This window comes from Carlito syrichta, unplaced genomic scaffold, assembly GCF_000164805.1.
Source record: "Carlito syrichta isolate Samal-C Ts95f unplaced genomic scaffold, Tarsius_syrichta-2.0.1 Scaffold309088, whole genome shotgun sequence".
Classification (NCBI taxonomy): domain Eukaryota; kingdom Metazoa; phylum Chordata; class Mammalia; order Primates; family Tarsiidae; genus Carlito; species Carlito syrichta.
Genome location: NW_007253184.1, coordinates 486,967 through 503,265, shown reverse-complemented (window position 1 = coordinate 503,265; position 16,299 = coordinate 486,967). Strand labels below are relative to the sequence as shown.

Genomic DNA, 16,299 nt, shown 5'->3' with positions numbered 1-16,299 from the left:
CAAAAACAAAAAGCCAAATTAACAGCCCTCCCTAATAATCCTCTTAAAAATGGGGCACAAGTCAAGAAGAGACATTTCTTAAAAGAAGACATACAAATGGCCAATGGGTATTTTTAAAAATGCCCAACATCATGAATCATCAGGGAAATGCAAATTAAAACCACAATGAAACATCATCTTATCCCAGTTAGAATGGCTATTATAAAAAAGACAATGAACAACAAATGTAAAGAAAGGGCAGGTAGGGCTCGGTGGCTCAGCCTGTAATCCCAGCACTTTGGGAGGCCGAGGTGAGTGGATTGTCTGAGCCCGCAGGTTCGAGACCCACCTGGGCAACTTGGCGAGACCTCATCTCTACAACAAATCAAAAATTAGCCGGGTGGTAGCGCGTGCCTGTAGTTCCAGCTACTTGGAAGGCTGAGGCAGAAGGATCTCCACTCACTTCAGCCTCCCAAAGGCGCGGGATTATTGTGTTAAGTGAAATAAGCCAGGCACAGAAAGGCAAATGTTCCATGCTCTTACTAACATGGGAGCTTAAAAAGTGGATCTCAAGGAACTAGAGAGTAAATTCATGGTTATTAGAGTCCAGGAAAGAAAAGGGGGAAGGGAAATTAAGAGAAGTTGATGAATGGATACAAAAATACAAGTAGACAGAAGAAATGGTTTCTAGTATTGAGTCGTACGGTATCATATTTACATAGTTTGCAATAACATATTTCAAAATACTTAGAAAAATTGGAATGTTTCCAACACAAAGAAAAGATAAATGTTTGAGGTGATGGATATCCCAGTTACTCTAATTTGATCATTATACATTGTATACATATATCAAAATCACACAAGTAACCCCCAAATATGCACAATTATGATATAGCAATTAAATAAAAATCAAAATGAAAAAGAGTATTTTTTACAAGAGTTATAGACCTCAAATGGAGAAATATATAACATTTTGATAATATTAATTATTATTATAATAAAAAACCTAATATTTGTGGAGGTCTTACTATGTGTTTGGCACTGTGCTAAATGCTGTAATCTACTGCAGTTATTACTTTCATTTTACAGATGAGAAAATAGAAGTTTAGGAGAATTAAATAACTTGCTCTAGATTGCGAGGGCAAGTATTAGAGTTCAAATCTAATTCTGTAGCTTGCCCTTTTAATCGATACTTAACTAATTAACAACTAAATAAGCTTAGTGTTGACTATTTTGGAGCAAAAACAGTTCTTGCCTCAAGTGTAGTATTCTTGAAGTTTTTCCACAATAAAGAGATAAAAGGTAATTAACTCATGTAATTTTGTGGATGCAAATTACTGTGTTACACATAAATATTTCACATCCTGGTAATATTTTATTTGGTAATAAGATGCTCACAAAAATTTTTTGAGGTTTGGGATTTGAGTCCCATCTCGGTATCTTTGTTATAATAAGAGAGGTTTTTGTTTGTTTGTTTTATTGTTAACTTCACTGAGCATCTGTTTTTCCATATGTAAGTGATTATAACAACAATGTCTACTTAGAGTTTTTTTGAGGAGTAAATGATATAATGTATATAAAGTGCTTATGTCAGTGCCCAGTACATAGTAACTGCTCAGTGAATGCTTGTAAATAATATTAAAAATTGAACATTAAAATAATAGTAATAATATCTAATTTTTAAGAAAAAGGCAGCCTTAGTGTATACCAGCTTTCAAGGAGTAGGAAGAAAGAAATCCCCTCAGAAAATTCCACTTGATGTGGTTGAGTATTCAAACTAATAGCACTGTATCTAATTTGCTTTTAGGAAATAAAATAATACTTGACCTGAGCTTGTAAATTGCTCATCTAAATAAGTTTTTTCTTTCTGTAAACCCTGAGACTATCCAGATTTTAAAATATTATATTCTATTAATTTGGATAATGGATATGTAAGATTTAGCATACTTTTTGGCAAATAGGCTTCAAATCATGTAAAAAAGTATGTAATTGAAAGTACAATTATTGATCTTATTGTTATCTTGCTCTGTGTGTATCTGTATTCTCTCTGCTTTCCTGAGGCATTAAAATGAGAGCTTCACAATTGCCTTGGGAAATAAGTCCTTGGACCTGGGAAAGCTACAGAATCAATTTCAGGGTCAGACAGTTTTGTTTGATTTTTACAATCTAGAGACCAGATTCATGTCAAACTGCAGAAAGAAGCACTTTCCAGATTTACACAAGGGTGAGAGAAAGAGTGACTGACCGCATTTGCTCAAGTTGACTTTCTCAGGATGAGAGATGTGTGATTTTTTTTTTTAAACATTGACTCCAATGCTTCTTTTAGTAACATAGAAAAGCATAGCTCTCACTGGCCTCAGGACTGACAAGCAAAGTCCAGAGATTCTCTTTTCCAACTGAGATTATCTTCAGATACAGAATGACTCAACTGGGAGTAGAAAGGTGGCAACTGCGTATCCTAAGCTGTCCAATATGATGAGCTCCTGTGGCTGATGAGCACTTGAAATGAGGATAGTGCAGCTGAGATGTGCTGTAAATGCAAAGTATACGCCAGATTATAAAGCCTTTGTATGAAAAACAAAATTTAATGTGACGCGAGTTTTCTAGGTCTCGCCTTCTGGGTTTACTAGCATTTATACTGCATATGTTTAATTATAATGTGATTAGGTTTTCTAAGAGTCTAAAAAGTGAAGGCATTTCATCAAGTTTTTAGATAATAAGTATGGTTAATAGTTAGTGTATGCTTCTTATGTGCCAGGTACTGTGCAAAATATGCTTCATTCAATATCTCATTTAATCTTTCTGTATAAAAATGTTACACTGTTAACTCCACTTTATAAATGAGCTAATTGAGCCTGGGAGGATTTAAGTGCCATGCTTGTGATTATACAGCTAAAGCCTGGTTATGTAACGAGGTCTGTGTCTGTTGAACTTCAAAGACCACGCTAATATCAACTTATTTCCATGGCCTCCCATTGTATTATTTGTGGATAAGCACTAAATTGCACCACATATAAATGATTAAACAAAATGTTTTTTAAATCCCTCAAAATCTCTGTATGGTAAAAGGATATCTTCTTGCAAATAAAAAGTTCTTCTGAAGCATTTGACGATATTTGCTTCCTAGAATACGCAGTCAATTTGCAAATAAGGTGAGGTGTGTTCTTCTGTTATTGAATAAAACAACTTGGGTCAAATTATACCTGAAAGTACTTCAAACCCAATTATACTTGATTCGTTGTTAAATCATGTATGTCAGCAACTGAACCTATTAAAAATAAATAGTAAATTCCCAAGTATTTAAGGATAGAATGTTGAGTTGTAAAATACATTTTGCCTTATATAGTATCACTTTTATTCCCTCATATACACATTGTATTTATTTGAGAGACAGAGCAAGAGAGGACAGCAGTGTTGGTGAGAAAAGAGACCAGAAGCCCAGTCAATGCCAACCCCTTATTTGTTCTTGGTTGTCAGGGGTTTCCTGCTGATCTTTCTCTATTTGTCATTGTTCTTCTTTGGTGGTTCCACATTTACCTTCATGTTTCTGTGTAGAGGTACTTGTATGACTCAGAATAGATATATTAAAAAACAAAAGAGATGCTGAGCGGAAACTGATCAGCATTGGGATAACCCAGAGATTGTTTGCTTCCTTGAATACCCGGTTCTGGTAAGTTAAATTCAAGTTTCCTAGTTCTGGGGACAGAATGATCAAGTGGTTCCCTTGAGTGTAGAGTTCCTTGAGCTGGGTAAGCACCACGATTTCCTTAGGCAGTGAGATCATGCCATCATTCCCAAGACTCAGTGTCTGCAACTTTGTGAGCTTCCCAATATCTAGTGGTAGGATTTCAAAACTGTTGTTACTTAGAGTACACACAGGGTTGTAAGGTAGGTAAAGCTTCCAGGAAGAGGATTTTCATTCAAGCTGTTATAAGTCAAGTCCAGAACCTCAAGAGCTGGTAGAAAGCCAAATCCAGGAGGCAAAGCGTTTAGCCTCTTTGTACCAAGTTTCAGGTTTTTGAGTTTTTAAAGGCTGTTGATCTGTATGGGCAGCTCCTCAGTCTGGTTATTTTAAAAGTTGAGTACCTCCAAATACTTCAGTTCTGCTATGTTCAGTGGCACTATTGTTAGCTTGTGGTGGCTGATGGCCGAATGTATGATATGGGATAAAGAAAACAAGCCAGTGACATCCAGCATGTTGGAGATGTCCCGTCACGCATGTACACTTCTCAGCTCAGGTCCATCAAATTTTTCAGTGTCTTGGGCACAATTGTGGAGAAAAGCACCTAACAGGAAGGGCATGAAACAACTTCCATAGGTTGACCATTTATTATGTTTCTGAAGCTAGCTATTATTGTTTGTTAGAATAGGAACCTTTCTATTTCAGTTTGGCTAAATGTGAAAAGCTATGGTTATTTGAATACTTATTTCACAAAAAAGAAGTGATTAGGAAGATATTCAACAGATTTTAGTGGGAAGATGCCTGGGACATAAATCCCAGACTGGAACTTCAACTTTACCCTCATTTCTAAGCTACTTTTAAAAAAATCGATATTGTCTAATAACTGAGAGTAAAGAATCCCCTTTCTGTTTACCAGTTTTATGTGTCAAAAATAATGGTATTAAACTGACAATAGTACACGGAGAAGAAAGAAAGGACAAACAAGCAAAAACAACAAACAGAAGTCACTACAGACCCAGCAAAAGCACAAAGCAAGCCAAAAATTGTTAACTAGGTCAAAGAATTATGTTCTCAGTTCCTTTCTTCTGGGGATATATAAAATAGTTCAAATACGGCATTTCATTTAATCTGTACACACTTTCCCTGGAGGAATAGAGCTTGGTAGTGATTCCCATTCAGCAAGAGATAAAATGGAAGCAGACATGAGTGCACTGACTTGGCTCAAGTCCGTTTACTGGCTTGTAATAGCTGTTCAAAGCACTCAAATCTCCTTCAAAGGAGTAAGTGGGAAGCCCAGCGACTGCTGAGCTGTCTAGGAAGTTTTCAAGGAAGAGAATTCAGAATTCACAGAAATTTGCTAGAAACCAATTTTGAGACTGTATATTTTAACAAAATTGTCACAAATTTTCATAGTGTATGCTTATAAAAAGAAATGGCAAGGATCATGCTTTAGTTAGCCAGCAGTTATGCATGAAGTGTCATTACAGAAATTATTCAACTGCCATGGGAAATGTCCTGACTTAGATGAAATGAAAGAAAATCAACACTGTAGAACTTCTGTCAACAAAACAAACAGGGAAACTTAAGCTCAGATGCTAAGCAATTTATCAAGATGGTCTCTAATTTAAAATATGTCAAACTAAGCACAGAGGAAACATTTTTACAAAATATTCAAGAATTTCATCTTATTTAAACATAATATACTCAAGCTTTCCCCTCAATTGTTTTTACAAAAAACCAAAAGATTTAATACAAGTAATCTTTAAATTTCTTCCTCTGATGTCATTACCCTCCCTCATAGGAATTTTCCTCTCCCTTCCTACGCTGCATTCAGATGTCTTGCTGTGTTAACTCCTCACAGAACTCTGTCTTTATCTGATCCTCTTCAGTATTTCCATAGCATTTATTGTCTTAACCATATACTAAATTTATTCTTAGTTATGCTTACATAATCTTAAAAACCTATCTTTTTTGAAAATTGTGATATAATGCTACTAGTTAGTTGAGTAATCACCAATGACTTGGCACTATGCTAAATATTTCACATGCACCATCTCATTCAATCCTCATAATAACCTATTGAGGTAGGTACATTTATCATCCTCATTTTACAGGTCCAGAAAAGTAAAAACTTACCAAATTCTTATAGCATCCTATCTATAGAAGTGAAACTGAAAGAGGACCTTGACTGCCAGTCTAAGGAACATAAATTTCCATATTTTTACACATCTCACAGATATCTACTGAATGCCTACCACATCACAGTCTCTCAACAAAAGGCTGAAGATGCAAAAGTTATTACAGTGCAATTCTTATTTTCAAAGTGTTCCCAGTCTATTGGAGAAAATGGCCAGGGAAACATACAATTGCAATTATTGTATCAAATAATCCAAAATATAACGTGTGTAGGAGGTACCACAGCACAGAAGAGGAAGGAATTAACTCAGGGGAGGCTTTGAAGATGTTTGGGCTGGTTCGTGGAGTTGTTAGACAAGAGGAAAAAGAATGACCAGAACCTATGTCAGGAGCAAGCCTGGTTAGTTAGAGATCTCCTATAGGGACAGGCATCATATCAAGAAAATCATAGCACAAACTGGCTAAAGAATACAGACTTTATTCCAGAGAATAGGAAACATTGATGGATAATCCAGATTTTATTCCAGAGAATAGGAAACATTGATGGATGGTTAAGTATTAGGGAACTACTGGAGAGGAGTGCGGTGACAGACTCGCAATGTTCAGAAAAGAAGCCAGGTTCTCCTTGACTTCTCTATGAATTTCTCATCATTCACCCTCCTTGTCCTTGAAACCTGGCCTGTCCTGATTTCCTCATTACCCTGGCTCTTTACACTCTTACTCTTATGTTATTGGCTGCTTTCTCTTTCAACTACTTTAACATGTCACTGGTTTGTTTTGTTAGGAGTTATGCTTACTTAACATCATTCACATACATAGAGGACCTAGGTTCTCTGTGTGTGTGATTGTGGTTAGAAGAATGGAATGAACTAAGATGAATAAGACAGCTCCTGCACACTCCTATAAAAATTTGGCTTACTCATTTTTTTAAATCTTAAAAGCAAATATTTGTAGCTCATTTATATTTTTCTCTCTTGTATACTAAATTATTTTTCCCATATGTGACTCTCCATTGACTTTTAAAACATTTGTGTTGTGTAGGTAGTAACAGGAGAAAGTACTCTTGTAAAAATTAAATACACACACATAAATACATCATGTACATAAATTTCAGTAGTATTTGGGTGTACAGTTGGTGTTTGGAAAAAGTGTAAATTAAATCTGAATCTGAAGTCTAGCTGGCTTTCCCTTCCCTGTAATATCTGTGGGGCAAGAGGGAGGGGAAAGAAATTATCCTCTAGGAGGCAAAGAGACATTTCCACACCCATTAAATGGCATCTTATAGGAAGACTCCTGCCAATTGACCCTGATCATGGAGATCCCCAGCTTCTTCCACCTGGGCTACAGATTATGTGTGGGAGGATTTCTTGACTATCAGATAAAACCATGAATACATTCTATGTATCAGCTCAAAAGACGTTGAACTACCCACTCATTTCTGTACAATGCCCAAAGCCTCATTTAAAAAAAAAAAAAAGTCATGTAGGAGTTAGTGACTAGGGCTTAAAGTTTTCTGTAAAAGACCTCAAAAAAGAATTTTGACAGGTATTAATATTTGAAACTAGAGTATCTTAAATTGTATGGTATCTGTAATTATAGCATTATCACAATTCATTTTGTCCATTTTCGTCTTTAGAAAGAACAAGGCATTTCCTACATGATCTATACAAAATCCTAATTCTACAAAGTACTAAAACCACACATTTGTCAGCTTTGAGAATATAAACAAGTTTTCATTTGAGTCACCATTTTATTCGCAATATTTTGTTCAACCATCAAAGTAGTATTTTATACATTAGCTCTCAGACTCTCTGCACATACTTTACCCATCTAGCCCTGGCATGGAAGGTGAACTCAATTATAGAAGATTTGGGGGGAAAATTAAAATTAAATGTGATAAACAGGCTACAAACCCCTGAAGATACACATCAGATGAAGACAAATGAGTTACCCAAACAGGACCTATGTATCTCTATACAAAAGTTTATCACTCTTCCCTTTTGACAGAAATTTTCATTTTTATCTATTTGTATAGCTTTCTGTCAAATTTCTGGGCTTAACTATTTAGATATCTAATCCCAGCATCACATATCCATGAAAAACTAGAACAGTAGAAATAGCATTGAAATTGACCCACAACTGAATCTTTGCCATTTATTGGCTGTTTGTCTCAGGCAAGTTACTTAGATAGTCCAAATTGTATTTCCCCAAAGGATTGCTGCAGGGATTAATTTAGATGGCCAATGCCTAGGCCAAATTTAAAATACAGTAAGAACTCAATACATGGGCCTTCTTACCAATAAAGTTCCAAATTAATGATCAAGTTGTCCCACCCTCCCATTAAGATACTGTGGTCACATATTCCTTTTGTCAAAGTTACTTTATTCATTTTCAGTCTTTGAAATGAAATTGTTCAAAGCATAATTTACTTCTATTAAAACAACATATGTCACCCATTACGTTTGCTTATGTGTCCCTCATATACCCGGCATAACCAATCACCTCTCACATGACCAATTATAAAACTCATGCATTTATCTACAAGGGGGGGATCAGCAGTCATGGGACACTGCCAGAGTAGGGAGGGAGGGAGAAGGGCAAGTGTAATCACAAAGGGTACCTGGTCCTAAACCAGGGGAAGTGAGGATCAGTTGGAAGCCCAAACATCACTTGCATGTAAACTACTCATGTACTTAATCTTGACTTGTACCCCAGATCTCAATAATAAAGAGGAAAAAATACACACATCAACACTAAATAAAAAACAAACCTCATGCATTTAGAGTTCCAAATTTAAGGTCACTAAATTTTTCAAAACACTACAATTATAACTTGCTGGAAGATTAGTATTGGTTGTTCTTTCTTTTGTCTCTTGTTAAGAAAGCTAAAGAAATAAATCATTCATTTTGTTTGATAAAAAATATTTTATTTGGACATTATTTTGAAAGAACATGTCAGAATGTTAAGGGCTGAATACTCATTTTTCCAATTGCTTTGAATAGTACTACCCAAAATCTTATTACAACTTTATTTTCTACTTTAATACAATTTAGAAGCCATATCCCAGCCAAGTCAATATTTCCTTGTTTGATTTTTCTAGTAATTACAGTTGTTTTAGAAAAATGGCATGAGTAGACCCCAAACTCAAAGCACAGATGTGAGACCAATGGATAGTTTAAATCGAAGAACCTGATGAGAGCCTACTAGCTGCTCTCATGTTGAAAACATAAATAGTCATTTCCCACTTGAACAGTGGAAGGCTTAGGAAAATTCTGCAGGGTCCATAAGTTCAATCTCTTCAAGAAACGCCAAAAGGCAGTACAGAAATATAATCTCACCTTTCATTTCTATGACTTGTTTTTTTTTTTTTGAGTGCATGCTTAATCTCTTCATTATAAATGTTCACAATGTTTTTAATTGTTAGTAGATATCCAGGTTCCCTAAGCAATACACTGTGAAGATAAAAACTAAGAGAAGAGTGTTTAGTATTGTAATTCAAACAGCTTGCAAAAGAGTTGATCTAATGTGTATTTAATCATCCACATAATTGTTACTGTACTGCATGGTAATTAGGTGTGAATGATAAGTGGTTCATGTAAATGAGCATATTGCAACTATTACCAATATAGGAATTTTTTGCAAGACCTTACAATTTACAAACTGTGTTCACATGCATTATCCCACTTAATTAATTTTACCTTTCTCTTTTTTCCTGAGATCTCTAGCATTTCAGGGGTCAGATGGAGAAAACAGAGAGAATGTGGTCATATTAAAAGGGGACTCAGATTCTCAGCTTCCCTGAGGGAAGTGTGTGGCTTAATAAATTTTGAGGGAGGTTTAAGAGCTATACCCGCCTGAGTTAAAGCCCTGATTCTACCATGACTTTGCTCTGTGACCTTGCAAAACATTCTTAAATTTTAATTTTCCCATTTATAAAACGAAGGTGAGGGCCAGCTTGCTGTATGTCAAGGAAGACTAGATCTCATTATATTTCTTGTTTGCGTCTTTTACCAGTTATCACAAAGATTGGATAGCATGGGCCTTCTGTTTCCATGGGTTCCACATCTATGGATTCAACCAAATGCAGGTAGAAAATAGACATTAAAAAAGGTTTCAAAAAGCAAAACTTGAATTTTCCATGAGCTAAGCTCTATGCTGAATTCATGAGAATGTAGTAATAGGTAGGTATGTTGTTAGGCATAATAAGTATTCTAGAGATAATTTAAAACATACAGAAGGATGTTTTAAAACATACAGAAGGATGTTCACAGGTTAAATGATATGCCTTATGCCATGTTATACAAGAGACTTGATCATCTGCAAATTTTGTTATCTGCTGGGGGTCCTAGAACCAATCTCCCACAGACACCAAGAAACAACTGACTAAGTAATAGGCCTACATACTATATAAGTCAGAATCAAGAAGCAATTGTTTTCTTTCCTTTCCATCTCAATCTTTAACCTACAGAAAAGAGAATACTTCTTTCTCATATTGGAAGGTCTAAAGAAGTTGTTCTGATTGTTCCAAGTTTATGCCCTTGAGAAATCAGGACACAAACAGGAAGGTTTAATCTTTCTGGACATAGAGCAGGCTGACCTTTGCCCTTTGTAGTAAAATTCATCCACCCAAATAAAGTGGAATAAGATGGAATAGACTATGGACAGGAAAGGAGAGAGGGGAAGAAAAGGGTGGAGATGTGTTGGATTCGTTACTCATCCAGAAAGAGGACAAGATGTATTGAAGCCAGAATCCAATAAGCTATCCAGTCTCTTGCAGCGTCAATAGACACAAGGTCTGAGGTCATGGCCGTTTCCTCCAAACCTTACTTAGGTTTAAACTTTGCCCAAGACTCCACAAATTAAAATTTAATCCAGATTATCAGGTATGTGGAAGAATGTTCTATACGACAGAAACAAACCCACATACATACACTCTCTCCAATCACTATACACACACACACACACACACACACACACACACACACACACACACACCAATAGAAAGAAAGAAAGAGAGAGACTCACACACTGCAACTTATTGGGAAGTATGTTTGTCTCTAAATATCTTTATTAATGTGGAATAATAATATCAGCTCATGTCACAAGATTATGACAAAACTAAACTGAGATAATAAAACATTACAATTACCAACTGCTAAAGCAATGCTGCTAGATAATATCACTCATAAATTAAACTTCACCATATGGCCTCCAGATCAGTTACATACTGAAAAGCTTGACAATATGTCCCATCAAATAACATGTTTTTACAGTGGGAACAAAATTGTATGTCCTACTATTTGGGGACTGAAAACAGTCTATTGGTAAAGGTCAATTTGTCAGAAATTAGTCTATAAATAAATTAAGGTATATAATTATACCAACATGCACATATATATCTCAACTTTGCCTATTTATGTTTATGTATCTCTCCACATCATTGTAATTTTAATGTGGTCCTTCAGACAAGTTCACAACCAGCTGTTTCTATTATCCTTCATCCACCCCCTGCCTCATTTGGCATGAAATTTTATACCTCATCTCGGAGTGTACATTAATCAGATTTACAGTCCTCATAAAATGATCATTCTCACCCACTAGGACTTCTGGGTCACCCTGACAGTGAGTTGGCTGCCTCCCACTCTGGGGCTATTTGTCATAGCTCAGGTTTCCTTACTAGACACAGGTCTTCCATGATTACTAACTCCAACACTATTGTAGTATAATGTGTAGTGAAAGTTCTGCAATTCTCATTTCACAGCTATTTTCCCACTCCATCATGGATGGCAATCAATAACCAAACTCCAAGAAAAATAAAGGAATACTTAGAGCTGGGCCCTCTATACAGAAGGATGCGTTCACTCACACTGTTGCAAAGAGACATAGAGGACACCACGAAGAAGCCCAAAAAGCATAATGCTGCATCCAGGTCCTCTTCTCTATAGTATGTTTAATTTTTTTTATTTTTTTAAATTTATTTTATTTTATTTTTATTTTTTTGAGTTGGAGTCTCACTGTCGCCCAGACTGGAGTGCAGTGGCCGCTCCCAGCCACCGCAGCCTCGACCTGCTGGGCTCCGGCAATCCTTCCGCCTCAGCCTTCCGAGTAGCCGGAATTACAGGCATGCGCTACCATGCCCAGTTGATTTTTTGATTTATTGTAGAGATGAGGTCTCGCTGCCCAGGCGGGTCTCGAACCCGCGGGCTCAGGCAATCCACTCACCTCAGCCTCCCAAAGGCACGGGATTACAGGTTGAGCCACCGAGCCCGGCTCAGTATGTTTAATTTTTAATGGAACCTCTGTTTGTGGTAGAATACAAATGTTTTGCTGTGGGCAGATGCTCATGTTTTCTTTGTCTAATGACATGGAGATGAGTAGGAAATACAAAAGTAAAATTTGGCTGGTTAAACATAAATATTGCAATGCTACAGATTTCTGAAAACTTAAGGCAAAGAAGCCATTCATTGTGATTTTGGAGGTCTAAAGTACAGATTCTCAAATCCCAAACTTCTATATCTTTCCCAAAGTGGGTAGTGAATACTTCCTTACTTGTTAGCACAAATGCCAAGCAATGTCTCTGAGAGACAAGTCAATAAGTGATAGGAGATAATGAAAGAAAGGAACAGTTATCTTGCATGAAAATAAGCCATCAGGTGTTAACAAGCATATTGAGGATGTGACCTTATTAGGCAAATAAATTTTTGAGAACACAATACACTGAGGGATACAAAGATGAAGATGGCACAAATCCTAGTCTCTGGAAGCTAACATCTGAGCACAGGCAATCAGACTTTGCACAAATTATCACTAACCAAGACAATATATGATAAACACCCTCATAAGAGATACAGAGTAGTTAAGAGTTGAAATGAGAGTACAGCCATTTTTAGTTGAAGTATTTAAGAAAGGCCTTGTGAAGTACCTTTTGAGGTAGACCTTGAGAAATGCTTAACATGTGAGAAAGTGCTGCATCCATGCCTCTTTCCCCTTTCCTGCAGCCATAATGACCTTTTTTTCCTTTCTTTCAGACTCATGCCTGCTTATTATGGTCAGAGGTCCTCTGCACAAGTTAGAAACAGCCTTCCTTTCCTCTCACTTACACCTAACCTAACACCTATACATTCTTCCTCAGGGAAGTCTTCTGTGACTTCAAAACTAAACTTGGGCACCCTGTTATCATAGCAATTTGTACCTCTCTTCCCCAGCACCAACCGTAATTTGTAATCTTGTATTTACTTGAGTGACTCTTTAAAATTAAGGACCAGGGCCATTGCCTTGCTAGAGTCTGGTGTGGCCATGTGCTCTTTGAGCTATGACTGTCGCCATGCTTTCTGGCTTTGGTCCCTCTCCCCCACCTTGGGGAGGTGAATCTTCTTTCTTCCTTCTCTTTCTCTCTTTAATTTACTTTTAATCAAACTTTTCTTTCTTCAAAAAATTTAAAAAAATAAAATTAAGGACTGCCTTCCTCTTCAAGTTCCATGAAGAGATAACCGTGTCGCCTTTGCTCAACATAGTTTTCTTACAGCAAGCTAAAATCACACATGGGGGTACTCAGTATTGGTTGGTCAGGTATCTAATTGACTGGCATGAGAAAAGTATAAGAAACACTGAGGGTTGAACAAGAAATAATTATATGTTATAGCTAAAAAATAAAGACATAAGAGGAACAGCAAAAATTCAGCTAAGTTCAAGGGTCCACACTGTGGAATGTAAAATCTTATTTATCCTTCCACAAAATCTTGTAGCCAGAACACATCACTCCTTCCAAGTACTTTCTGCCTTTGCTATGGAATGACTTCTGATTACCTCAAACCATATTATATTGGGCAGAAAAACATTTTATCTACAATTATATTCTCCACAGCCTAGAGTATGATGTTCATAATAGATTATTTTTTAAAAAGACTGTGTATAAAATTTACTTTGCTCAGTAGTACATGGAGATATTTGAGCAGATCAGAGCTATATTTTAAGTGGTGCTATAGGATCTTTTAAAATTTAGATGGATATATTGCATAGTGGTAAAGTCTAGGCTTTTAGTGCATCCCTCACCTGAATAACTGTACATTGTATCCATTAGGTAATATCATCATCCACCTCCTCCCACCTCCCTTGCCAACCTTTGAGTCTCCAATGTCTAGAATTCCACACTCAATTATTATGTCCATTTGTACACATTATTTACCTCTCACTTATTGAGAATTTGCTGTATTTTTCTTTCTGTTTGAGTTGTTTCACTTAAGATAATGACCTCCAGTTCCATCCATTTGGCTGCAAAAGTCATGATTTCATTATTTTTATGGTTGAGTAGTATCCCATTTTCATGTGTGTGTGTGTGTGTGTGTGTGTGTGTGTGTGTGTGTGTGTGTGAGCGTGTGCGTGTGTGTGTGTGCGTGCTGCACACAACACATTTTTTAATCCAATCATCTATTGATAGACACTTAGATTGATTCCATATCTTTGCTATTTCCTTTCCTTTGGGCATATACTCAGTAGTGTGACTGAGTAGATAAAATGGTAGTTCTATTTTTACTTCTTTGAGAATTCTCCATACTGTTTTCCGTAGTGGTTGTACTGATTTATATTCCCACCAACAGTGCATAAGCATGCCCTTTTCTCTGCATCCTCACCAGCATCTGTTTTTTTTTTTAATAATAGCCACCCTAACTGGTGTAAGATATCTCACTGTGGTTTTAATTTGCATTTCTCTGATGATTAGTGATGTTAAGCATTTTTCATACACTTGTTGACCATTTGTATGTCTTTGAAAAATATCTATGCTTTTTACCCACTTTTTAAAGGGGTATATGTTATTTTTGTTGTTGAGTTATTTGAGTTCCTTGTAAGTTCCTGATGCATAGTCTACAAATATTTTCTCTCATTCTGCAGGCTGTCTGTTCATGCTTGCTGATTACTTAATCCAATAGGAATTTACAAAAGAGACTGGGATTGGGAAGACATTTGTTACTGAGCTATTGTCTCTCAGTTCTAAACTCATATTCTGTCCTCTTTCTTCTGACACAGACCCGGTGGTTCAGCAAACTACATTTCTCTTTGCCAGCTGGAAGCCTGTGTGTATCTGCCAGGAAGAGCCCTGGGGGAGGCTAAGAGGAAGGAGGAGGGAGAAGGGACTTACTCCTTCCTGTTTGCCTGTCCTTTCTGTCTGCATTGCATCAGCAATAGCACTTCACCTTAGTGGCAGTAAAGGTGGCTCCATTTCCCAACTTTTTTCTACAGGCTCATAACCAGCCTCAGCAAGCCTTCAGCACCAGCATTAGCTGGTGGTCCCTCCTCCTCAAAGGTCTCAGCTCCTTGCAGAAGGCTAATGGCACCCCTCCACAGAATACTGGGCTCCAGCTCTGTGAGGTCCCATCTCTGATTTCTTAAACTTCATGCTTCCCCCTTAATTTACCCTAAATTAAGGTGGTTACTTCTTGTAGTTATTAGCACTGTGTTAACTCCAGTGTTCTTTTTCTGGCCTCCCCAACCTGTTTGAATTTCTGTAGTAAATCATTACTGTCAAAACAGTTCACATGGTCTAGTTTTTTGGCCACATGCTGACTGATATGATACTGATACTTAGGGACCAGTGAGAAAGCTAAGGCAACAGCCTTGTTACTACCTTGTTCAGGTAATAAGCCCTTGACTCAAGAGATGAGAATAAGGATAAAAAATTAATAATAATATCAGCTAGTACTTATTGAGCAATAGGCCCATGTACTTTGTTTGAAATACATAATTTAATCATTGCAACATCTCTATGCAGTAGATAGTATTAAGAGATCCATTTACATACAACAAAACAAGTATAAAGATGTTAAGTAACTTGCACAGGATCACCAGAGAGTAAATCACAAGACGAACGTGGAGACCTGCTTCTATCTAAGCAAATAGCCAATCCTTTAAGCAATGCTGTACTTACCCAGTTTCCCTGACACCATAATTACTCATTGAAATAACAGGCAATCTATAAAATGTAGTATAACAAAGCTTAAAAATGGTACATGAGTATAGGAAAAGAAATTCATTTTGACAAGAGAGATGTAGAAAAGCTCCATGGATAAGTTAACACATAAATATTTAATATTCCCTAAGTACTGGAATTCCCAGTTGCTAATTGTTTTCATTTTCTTATTTGGATTTCAAATTACTTTCCTTTGATTTAAAAGGGAAATAATCTAAAAGGTGGAGCTGAACAGATATGATCTACATTTGTATTTACTGAATGCCTGAATTTTGCTAAAAATCTAGTGAATAAAGTGAGACAAAATAGACTTTCTCACTGAATCTCTTCTTTCCACAGCACTACATTAATATGCTCTTAATACATAGAAAGCTGAAGTTCTTGAAGTTATTAAAGTACATCAAATGTGTACCACAACCCATAGGTCTCCACAAATTTGAATAAAAGGTAAATGAACCCAAAGACCAGAGCTCAAAAATAAACATGAAGTTGAAGAAAATGCCAGATACATGTGAATTATTTAAGCACCAGTCTACTA

The 16,299-nt window shown here is 36.5% G+C and overlaps 1 protein-coding gene and 1 pseudogene across 1 annotated transcript in view; both read right to left on the bottom strand.

Annotated features, from left to right (window-relative positions):
- LOC103269106 (cGMP-dependent protein kinase 1-like) overlaps positions 1-16,299 on the bottom strand; it is a gene marked incomplete at its 3' end in the record, with an annotated part of 1,006,822 nt that overhangs the window by 749,789 nt on the left and 240,734 nt on the right. The window lies entirely within an intron of this gene.
- LOC103269107 lies at positions 3,436-4,191 on the bottom strand (annotated as a pseudogene).